The sequence below is a fragment of the Carlito syrichta genome, unplaced genomic scaffold, assembly GCF_000164805.1.
Source record: "Carlito syrichta isolate Samal-C Ts95f unplaced genomic scaffold, Tarsius_syrichta-2.0.1 Scaffold287940, whole genome shotgun sequence".
NCBI lineage: Eukaryota > Metazoa > Chordata > Mammalia > Primates > Tarsiidae > Carlito > Carlito syrichta.
The window spans coordinates 209453-220795 of record NW_007232036.1 but is presented as its reverse complement, the minus strand read 5'-3'; positions in this window follow the sequence as shown (position 1 = coordinate 220795).

The window sequence follows — 11343 nt, the reverse complement described above, 5'->3', positions numbered from 1 at the left end:
CTTTTATTTTTTTTGAGTTGGAGTCTCACTCTGTCGCCCAGACTGGGGTGCAGTGACCACTCCTGGCCACCGCAGCCTCTCCTGCTGGGCTCCGGCAATCCCTCCGCCTCAGCCTTCCAAGTAGCCGGAATTACAGGCATGTGCTACCACACTGAGCTGATTTTTTGATTTATTGTAGAGATGAGGTCTTGTGCCCAGGCGGGTCTCAAACCCGTGGGCTCAGGCAATCCACTCACCTCAGCCTCCCAAAGGCGCGGGATTACAGGTGAGCCACCGATCCCGGCAACTCCCAGACTTATAAAGGCCATGTTCAGCCCAGTCAACCCTCTACCAATGTGCAACTACATGAATGAGCAAGACCAAAGGAGGAACCACCCAACCAACCCACGGCACTGTGAGAATAACAAATATTGTGTTAAGTCATTAAATTTTGGGATGGTCAAAACAGGTCAGAATAGTTGAGGAAGACTTTATGGAACTCAATATAAATAAAACTGGGCTCATTTTCCTTAACCTTCAGACTCTGCTTTTTTCTAGTTAGTAGTGTTGAAGCACAGGCATGTTTCATCTTCATCTCCTTTATTTCCCTCCCCTATATACAGTATCTAAATATATGATTTGTTCTAGGGTTGGAGAAAATCTCAAACAGTGGGTCAATTTAATTCTCTAACAACAAGAACAACACAAGCAGCACTCAGCTATCATTCTTCCTCTTACTTACTTTTCTTCGAGATGGCACATTTTTGCATCAAGATTTTTGCACTTATGGAAAATAGGATCACTGAAATAGATTTTTAAAATTAGATTTTGTTGTTTACGAGAACCATGTTACAGGAAGGAAAGAGGGGGAGTATATATAAACTGCAGACAAATTTCTACCATACCCCAGTTCCTTAACATATAAAAAAAATCACAGGATCTATTTTATAACTAAGATCTGTCTCCACAACCCCACTAGAGTTGCCTTGTGGTTAGCAGAGGAGGAAATGCTTCATGACACTGAGCAGAATGGGGGAAGGCAGAGCACAGTAGCCAAAAGTTCCTAAAAGCTCTTCAGAAAGGGCACATATATTCAAAAAGGTCGAATGTTGGCCAAGTTAAACATTGAGAAACTTTCATTTAGATGAGACCTTTACAGTGCTCTCTTCATCAACAAATTCATTTATTCAACAACATGGCTTATAATAAACAATAATAAAAATTACAAACACAAAAATTGAGGAAAAAAAAAGGAAAAATCTATACCACAGGAGCATTGACCAAAAGAAAGCTGGCTTAGCTATATTAATGTAAAAGAAATATACTTTAAGCAGGCATGTACAACCCATGATCCATCGGCCACATAAGGCCCAGGACAGTTAGTAATACAGCCCCATAAAATCCTTTAACATCATGTGATTTTTAGTGCTTATTGTTTTTTTGACTCCATGCGTAGTTCCATTTTTGAAATTCACAATCACAGTTTATTCATGACATTGCTTTTTTTGCAGCACATACATTTATGAGCAGCTGTTTTCAATTATGAAACACCTGAAGAGCAAAATTCAAACAAACATTTCTGATAAGTACCTTGAGAACTAAGAGCTGCAACCACTTTCTTTGAACCAGACATTGATGGACTACTTTTACAAAAACAAGGTCAAATTTCCCATTAGTTTTATATTGTTCCCATTTTTCTAAACGTTACAATAAAAATATATAAAAATAAAAGAAATCTTATTATGTATATACACTAACTCTATTATATAGTTTATGTGCGGCCCAAGACAATTCCTCTTTACTCAATGTGGCCCATTTTGGAGGAAACTAAAGTTTACTCCATGCAACCCAGGGAAACCAAAATGTTGGAAACCCCTACTTTAAGTCAAAAAATATTCCTAGCAGGTCACCTCATAATGTCAAAATGTTCAATTCATGAGAAAGGTATCTCATTTCTACTTTTGTATGCTCCAAATGACAGCCTAATAGATGTAAATAAACAAAATAAATGGACAGAACTACAGTGACAAAATGTCCACAATCATTATAGATTATCATGGAGAAACGAATTTCTTTACCATGCCTCTTCTTACATCTTTGCTTTGCTCACTTTCTCTGAATAAATGAACAAGTAAACAATAGCTAACAATTGTTGAATATTTCCAGTGTGATAGAAACTTTAAATACATTATTTCAGGTCTCTCAACAATTCTTTACTTTACAGGAAGGGGTAAATAACTCACTCAATTTCACACTATTAGTAAATGACAGAATCAAGATTTGAATTCAGGGATATTGTCTCTTTGCTGGTCCATAGCATTCCACTGGACATAGGAATCCACCATAGGCTCTTATACATGAATATGACATTTTATTTATTCAATAGAAATGTACTGAAATGCTTACTATGCATAATGTGCAGAGAGATGCATATTAGAAATGGATTGAAATGCCTACTGTGCATGTGTCAGAGTTGCAATGGTGAGGCAGAAATGGATAATGCCTGACTTCTTCAGGCTTATATAATTTTGTGGAACATATATTATCCTGACACAGAGACATTAAATAACTACTTGCATAATTAATTATTTAGTCATAATTATTTTAGTAATAGAAGGGATAATGTTAGGTACTTATGATAAAGCTGATCTAGTCTGGGGACTCAGGGAAGGTTTCCTTGAGGAAGTGACATTTGAGTGGAAATTTTAAAAATTAGCAGAAATCATTGTGGAGACAGGAGGAAAGGGTATAGGTATTCCAGACACAGAGTGAGCAAACTTTTAAAGAAAAGAAAAAAACTTTTAAAGAAAACTTTATTATTGTGTGTATCTCTAACATATTAGAAGTTAACATATCTATAATGCTATTTTTATGCCTAAGGAACTTAATACATGTTATCAAATATTCAGCCAAGGTTAAAATTTTCCTGATTATCTCAGAAATGTTTTCACAGTTTGTTAACATTAGAACCAAACCAGAATTCATACATTATATTTAGTTGAACATCATGTCTTACATCTTTTAAAATATATAATACTTTAATTCTTTATTTTTCTTGTGATATATTTGCTGAAGAAAGTCATTTGTTCAATAGGATTGTCCTTGTTTTGGATTTCCCTGATGGCATCCCAATAGTGTTATTTAGCATGCTTCTTACCAGGCATGGTGGCTCATGCCTATAATCCCAGCACTTGGGAGGTCGAGGTGGTAGAACCAGGAGTCTGAGACCAGCTGGGACAACATAGCGAGAATACATTGCTACAAAAAATACAAAAATTAGCCAGGCATGGTGGTGCTTGCCTGTTGTCCCAGCTACTTAGGAGGCTAAAATGAGAGGATCGCTTGAGTTCAGGAGTTGGAGGCTACGGTGAGCTATGATTGTGCCACTGCACTCCAACCTGAGTGACAGAGGTGACAGAGCAAGACCCTAAGTCAACCCCACACCCGCTTCCTCCTGGCAAAATGTTCCTCTGTCTACTGCATTTATATGAATAGGTATGGAAGTATAGAGGCTTGATTAGATTCAGGTTCTTTTTTTTTTAAGCAGGTATACTTCATAGGAGGTTTTGTCTATATATAAATGCATCAAATCAGGAGACACATAAGCTTGATTGTCTTTCTTTTGTGATGTCAACAACCAATTCATCAATTTTGTCTTAAATCCAGAATTTTGTTAGGAGTTAAAGATAGATGATATTTTAATTTTACTATTTCTTATTTACTTATTAACAATTATTTCTATATAGAGAAACTTTCATCAATTATCCCTTCAGGTTACCTTGAAGTACAGTTCTTCAAGAAAAACAAGATAAATTCTTGATTTATCTTCTTATTTAGTTTCTGTTTTTAGAGTAATGTGTTGTTAGCATTCATGTGTTATTAGAGATCAATGAGTTTTGTTTGGCCATTTTTTTCTCTTGTTAAAGTAATTATGAACTCCAAATTTTTACAAATGTGATATGTTCCAATCCATTGCAGTTATTGATAGTCTTGGTGCTCAAATTGCTCCATCTTTGGCCACTGGGTACCTTTTTTATTGATGCCTGAGTCCCTTTGTCATGACCCTAGAAATCTTTGACAGATTCCTTGCTTTCTACTGTGATCAACTTATCTTGTTCCAGACCTAAAATTAGCCATTTTTTTCCCTAGGATATGTCTTATTTTTTTAAAGTAGAAAATGGTATTTAGAGACATCAATCATGGCACTAGGGGATTCTACGATACTACTTGGTCATTATCTCTATGGTATTTCAATGACTAGAATTAGAAAACATTTTTCTTTTAAAAGAGAAAATAGATCATAAATTCATACTGTGCATAGGGATATTTCTAACTATAAATTAGAATGCTTGTGGTTCTTGAATTTTTACATTGTATCTCTTTTTTATCCTGAAAATCTTTATATATACACATATATAATTTCAGATATATAATGCCAATATTATTACTTACCATGTGATTACAAAAAACAGTTTAGGATTCCTTTGCAATTATTTTTGTTCTTAGGATATTTCCCACTAGGGTTGTATAGATAATTCTATGTTGTAAAGGAACTTGAAATAATTTTTTTCCATATGGTTTATTTTCCATCTCTCTACATAATTAGGTTTATTTCATTTTGTTTTCAATTAATTTTTTGTTTTATTTTACTTTATAATTATGTAAACCATTCATATGCTTCCAAAGTAGATGCAACCAATCAAGGTATATTCAGAAAAGTTTAGTTTTATTTCTATCTTACCCATCGTGTCCTTTTACCTATAGATAATCATTTATATTAGTTTTTATTTTCATTTAAAATTAATATGTGCAAATATATTTTTCTATATTATTTTTCCTTCCTTTTCTTAGATAAAAGATGCTTGTTTTTTTTCTAAATATCGTTTTTTTTTTTTTCCTAAATATACTTGTTTAGAAATACTGGTGATTACTCCATAGTCATATGTAGGTATTTTCCTCATTAGTTTTATAACTGCATATTATTCAAATATGCTACATAACAGTTTATTCGTCTTTTTATGGTAGGCAAGTGCATTGCTCCTAGTCTTTTGCCATTACAAAGACTGCTGCCATAAATAGCCTTGTGCACACAACTTTTTATGTTTTTGCTGGTGTTCCTTTGAATAGGTTCCTGGAAGCAAAATTATTGGGTCAAGCACAAATCTTTATCTAATTGTGTGAGACATTGTCTAATTCTCCTCTATAGGGCTGTATTATTTTGCATTCCCAGCAGCAATATGCGGTTATTTAGTTCCTTGTTAACAGAGTATATTGTCAGGCTTTTGGATTTGCACCTGATTTGCAAGAAATGACAACTCCTTATAGTATCAATTTGCATCTCTCTTATTATGGCATCACTTTAGACAGTAAAGGACCATTTTACTTTCTTTTTCTGTGAATCATCTGTTTATATTTCTTGTCCATTTTCCAAAATGATTTTAGCCCTTTTAGACACTCTTTATATATCAGGTATATTAATCCTTTGTCTGCAATGTGAGTTCCAAGTGTATCATATATTAGCGAGGAACATATTCAGTTTTTCCTTTCTTTTAATGTAGCTATCCAGTTATCACAACAGTAATTATTAAGAAACAAAACATAGTGGTTTTTTTGTTTTTGTTTTTATAGTTAAAATAAGATCAATGTTGTTGGAAGAAGGCAGTTGAAAAGTCATTAGAAATAACATGAGTAAAGTAGATAGGAGCCAGACTATGCAATCTTATGATCTACATTAGAAATTTTGGTTTTATCTTAACAATAGCAGAGAGACACCAAAGAGTTTTAAGCTAGGTAGTATGCATCTAGAATATCTGAGAAAATCCTTCTTACCTGGGGGTGGTGATGATGGGTTTCTTTGCTCAAATGGTAGCCAAGCCACGAGGGGGAGAAGTTGTGACTAAAGCTGTAGGATATAGCTCAATTTTAATCTTGGGGTATTTATTCAAGCTTCAACATCTTTAGTATTAAGAGACATGCATTGTCTCTTGTTCCAATAAGGTTCCCATAGTATTACTATTAAGGCTAAAATTTCAACTTCCTCTCATCTGAATTGCAGTCACTTCCAGCACGTATGGTACATGTCATTGTGTGAAGCTACGGCCTCCTCAACACAACCTATAGTAAGTTTAGAAACCTTTTATACAGTTGATTGGAACAGACTGGATAGGTACCATATCATGTGGGTTGTATAGGGACACTAGTCATGGACTCAGCTCACTTTTGTTCTTCCCATTAACTGCAGTAATTTGTAACTGCCCACTTGTCAGAACTTCTCCTTTAAATAATGCTAGTCCACAGTGAGTACTGCTGGGGAGCCATGGTATCCTGTGTTTTGCAAATTTAGTAAACATATCTAGCTTTGCTTTCCAAGGTACATTGGATACATTATTAGATTGCTCCTTTAACAATAGAAAAAAATGGAAAAAAATAAATGGGTTGTGAAATTGTATCCATTTATCTTATCAATGTTAAAGTTAGTGTCTCTGTAAAGATAATGGCTTATAGGATTTTAAAAATCTCTAATTATTAGTGCCATCTAATTGGCAAAGGAAAAGTGGTATGAATAAAGGACATATATACAGTGTTGGGTTAAAATTTTTAAGAGTCAAGAGTATAACTTAGATCTCATGAACTGAGATGAACTGGGACCACTTTCAGTTTGTAATGTTAAAATAAGATGGAACAAGCCAGGCTTGGTGGCTCAGCCTGTAATCCCGCGCCTTTGGGAGGCTGAGGTGAGTGGATTGCCTGAGCCTGTGGGTTCGAGACCCGCCTGGGTAGCGAGACCTCATCTCTCCAATAAATCAAAAAATCAGCCGGGTGTGATGGCGCATACCTGTAATTCCGGCTACTTGGAAGGCTGAGGCGGAAGGATCGCCAGAGCCTAGCAGGTCGAGGCTGCGGTGGCTGGGAGCGGCCACTGCACTCCAGTCTGAGTGACAGAGTGAGACTGCAATTCAAATAAATAAATAAATAAATAAATAAATAAATAAGATGGAACAATCTAGCACTAGATGACAAGTTAACACAAGGCTGAGAAGTCACTGAGTTTGACTTTAAACAAACCTAACAAAGCAAAAATAAAATAAAATAATAAAAAACCACTTCTGACTAACATCTGTCTCTTGAAGTTCTTTACTTCTTGTAAAGAAAGGTATGACAAGAATAAGGGTGTATCCTCTGATTTTTGGCAGAAAAAATTCTTGTAAGATGGAGTAATACAAATTTTTTATTTAAAAAGCTCACTTGGGCTGCTTTGTGGTGAATGGATTTGAGAAGAGGAAGAGTGGTGGTGGGGACTACAAGACTTCCAGGTGATAGATAATGGTAGAAAATAGATAAATTTGAAAGATCTTTAGGAATTATAAATAACAGGACTTGGTGTTTAATTTGGTGTTGGGGTAAGTTATCATGACTCCTTGTTGGAGTCAATGATAACTATCAATTGTGGCTAGAATTCTCCACAAAGCCCCTATGTAGACATAAATGGAAAACTTCCAGGCTTTGCAGTATAGGCACTAACCCAGGGAGCTTGTCTTAGCACTGGCACAGTAAGGAAGTGCCTGCCCATTACATCTCGGTATCATGGCTCACTGAGTGCATTGATGGGTACTGATAAAAAGCAATGTGTTCCACTCCAGTGATCACACAATCTGGAGAATATTTTACTTGATGCAACCCTAATGCCCATGGTACATTAGGCATGCCTTTATGAGATACAGAGAACCAATGGGAAAAGGAGTTTACCCAGCTGTCTACTCATCTCATTTTTATCCTTTACACCGCTGATTTGCTGCTTTAGCAATAAATCAAAGCTAAAGCAACTAAACTGAGTTCAAATCTGTATCCAATTTCAAACAGATATCAGTGAGTTTCTGGCTTGAGCAGTTGACTTTTTAGCTGGTATTACTACTGTTTGAATGGGGGGTACATAGTAGAGAAAGACAAGGACTTTTGTTGCTGTTGTTGTAATTGCTGTCATTGCAGTTGCAGGGAAGGTAAAGAAAATCAGGCCAGTTTGGACATCTTCACTTTGAGGTCACTTTGATACTACAAATGGAAACAGGAACTAGGCAGTTGCATATATGGGTCAAGATCTCAGAAGTGAGTTATGAACTAAAGAGAAAAAACTGAGAATTCTTGGTGAAACAGATGGAAACTGAAATTATGAACATGAATGAGATCACCTAGGGAGAGAGTATAGTTGGAAGACAATAGGGACAAACATCGAACCTTAGAAAAACACATATTTAGTAGTTAAGGACAGTAAGTAGGCTGAGCAGGCAGACGCTTATACCAGAATAGGTAAGAGAAGAATAGTGTCTTGAATACCAAGAAGAATATTTTAAGGAGAGCGTGGTCAACAGCAGCGAATGCTACTGAGAGTCATGAAAAAAGGAAAACTGAAGCTGGGCACAGTGATGCATGCCAATATTCCCAGCTACTAGGGAGGCTGACACAGAAGGATTGCTTAAGCCCAGGAGTTCATCTCAAAACAAAAAAAAAAATGAAAACTAAAGTTTCCATTGCATTTAGCAACCAGAAGTTATTGATGACATTAGTGGAAGCTCTTTGGTAGAATGGTGGTGGCTAAACCCAAATATAAACAGTTTTAGGAGTATCTGGGAGGTGAGGAGAGAGCACCAAGTACAGACAATCTTTGAGTAGTTTAACTTTGAAGAGATGGAGAGAGATTAAAAAGAACATTTTAGGAAGCCAGGAAGGAAAAGAAAGCAAAGTAGTAAAAGTAAGTTGTTAACTGTTATTCAATTCCACAAAAATTTGTTGATCACATATATGGAACAAGGCACATAAATTCCAAATAAGTGATAATTTAGAGAGTAAGAAACATCTCTTCCCTCAAGGTACTAAAAGTTTAGCAGGGGGAGAGAGAGATAAATAATTACCACGTGAAAAGTGCAATAATAAATGTATTAGATTTAGTAGTAGCATAGGTAGGAGTAAAGAGTATGTTTATTAGGAAGGAGGTCAGAGAAGATGTGGAAGTGACTTTTGAACTGAATTATGAATTCATGTGTTTGCTAGGAAGACATTCCAGGTAGAAGGGGAATCAATCAGAAAACACATCTAGCCTTTAAGGATCATGGGTTCTTGGAATCACATTGCCTAGATTTAAATCCTTCCTGTTCTTTCCTTGAGTCATCACCACAGCTTTACAAGCCATAATTTCCTCATTTATAAAATGAAGGTTAGCAACTGATATCTTACAGAATTTTAGGGAGGTCTAAAAACTATGAAGCACTGAATTCAGTGACTGGTACACAAAAACACTCAATACATATTAACTCTTGTTATTACTGTAGACTTTAAAATGCAAAAAGAGGGACAGGATATGAAGCTAAAGAAAATAATCAGGAGTCAGATCCTGACAGATTTGTCAAGAAAATCAGCACTGCGCCCAGCATTAATTAAAACAAACTAGTACAATTATTAGGAAGCAGTTAAACTGAAATCAGGCTTAAGTCTACTAAAAATAGTCTCCAGGAAGCATCTTAATTATAATCTCCTGTTGATGAAGCCTTAGGGCAACAGGTACGTACAAGTATCTTATAGTCTACTAATTAGGAGGCTGAGAGTGCTAACCTCTAATTGTGCAATTTGCAAATATTTTTTACATTACAACATCTTGTAATACAATACATTATTTTCCATTAAGGTTGTTACTAAACTTCAATTTTCTATTATTTTTTCCTTATACATGTCTGTATTTTTAAAAAATGATCTGTTAACATGGTAATATTTGATTTCATTCGAAAAATTATTTCAACCCTACCACCAAAAAAAAAAAATAATAATAATAATAATGCTGGTCAAATAGTGTAGCTGACATTTAGAATTTGGCAAGGGCATTTTAAGGGTACAGACTCTAGAAAAAGTTGCAGGTGGATCTAAGGAAATTCACATGGAAACTATATCCTCTATCTCTTGGACACTATTTGAATGGATAAAGGTTTTCCTAGTCCAAAAAGTTAACAATTTGCCTTTTAGACTTTAGAGAAGGTAATTTCCTTTTCCCTGTGGAAGAGTCCAACTTATCACCATGTGAACAATATTCCTTCTAGAAGGAATTTTTGCCTTGAAAAGATAATCCTGATTCACCTACTTGGAGTATTTAAACTACCCTGTTGAATATTTTTAAAGTTAAAACGATCATACTGATTACCTTCACTTAAGAATTTTTCCATTCCTGGGGAATCCAGTATTACAATATTTTCAGTGGCATTAACGCTGATTTTGGCATTTGATATCCAGTATATTGTTATCACTGGTTTTGACATATTGGTATGAAGTAATTTGTGTTACGTTCTGTGTTTGTGCCTCAACTTCCCCAATCGTTTTCGCATGGCCTGAGCTTATAGATAATACCTCACTTTAGCACGTTATGTATTTAGGTCGATCCTCAAAGATATTTAATGTTCTCCAGGTTCACTTCTCGTAGTTCTCTATACTTTCCCACGGTAGGAGGTCCTGAACTTCTGCCAGCTCTGTAGGTCTTACGTTGAGGCTGGTGGGTGCTTAATAAGCACAGGGAGACGATCTAAGAGTGTAGGGCAAACGTCTCTTCAAGCAGTGCTTTTAGATTTCAAAGCGTCCTCCTCTCAACCCCACTGGCCACAGTAACAGCTGTGACCCAGGATACAAGACAAGTGGATTTGACAGAAGGAAAAAATTCACGAAGTAATACTTAGTCCACTTTCGGATATGTCCCTGATACTCCTTACTCTATTTCACAGAAAAGAACCCCATCCCCCCACGCACCTGTACCCTTTCCAAGTAGAAACCAGCTAAATTGGTTTTATGAACCACTAAATGGATCGTTAAAGGCAGACTGAAAATGGGTCCTCTAGCAGTCTCCGCTGCTGCCACTTGTCACCGCCCTTCCGAAATGTGCGCTTGCAGCTCGGAAGGCCGCGGCCCGCGGCTAAGTCACCTATCCTCACCCGCGCTTTTCCCCGGAGCATGGAGACTTTGCCACCAGGGAAGCAGCGCTGCGCGGACCCACACCACTTACTCGGTGAATGATGCAGGACTCGGCCCATTTTCCTGCCCTCCAGCTTCCTCCAAGTCAGCCCCGCCCCCTTCATCTTTTCTCTGCGAATTTAATTACTGCCCCGCCAAGTGGGCAGAGCGCCGAATGATCGATGCTTCCTCCACGCCCCGAGCCGCCATTTTTTTTGGGGGGGGGCGGAGGAGAAACACGAGCGGGGCAGCAGACGCTCCAAGGCATGCGGACTGGGTTTTGCTTCTCTTTCCATCACTGCACCTCCGGGGCAGAGGAATCCATCGAGGTCCTTCCTCCGGCTGCCTTTCCGGAATGAGGCCTCAGTGCCTACGCGGGAGAGC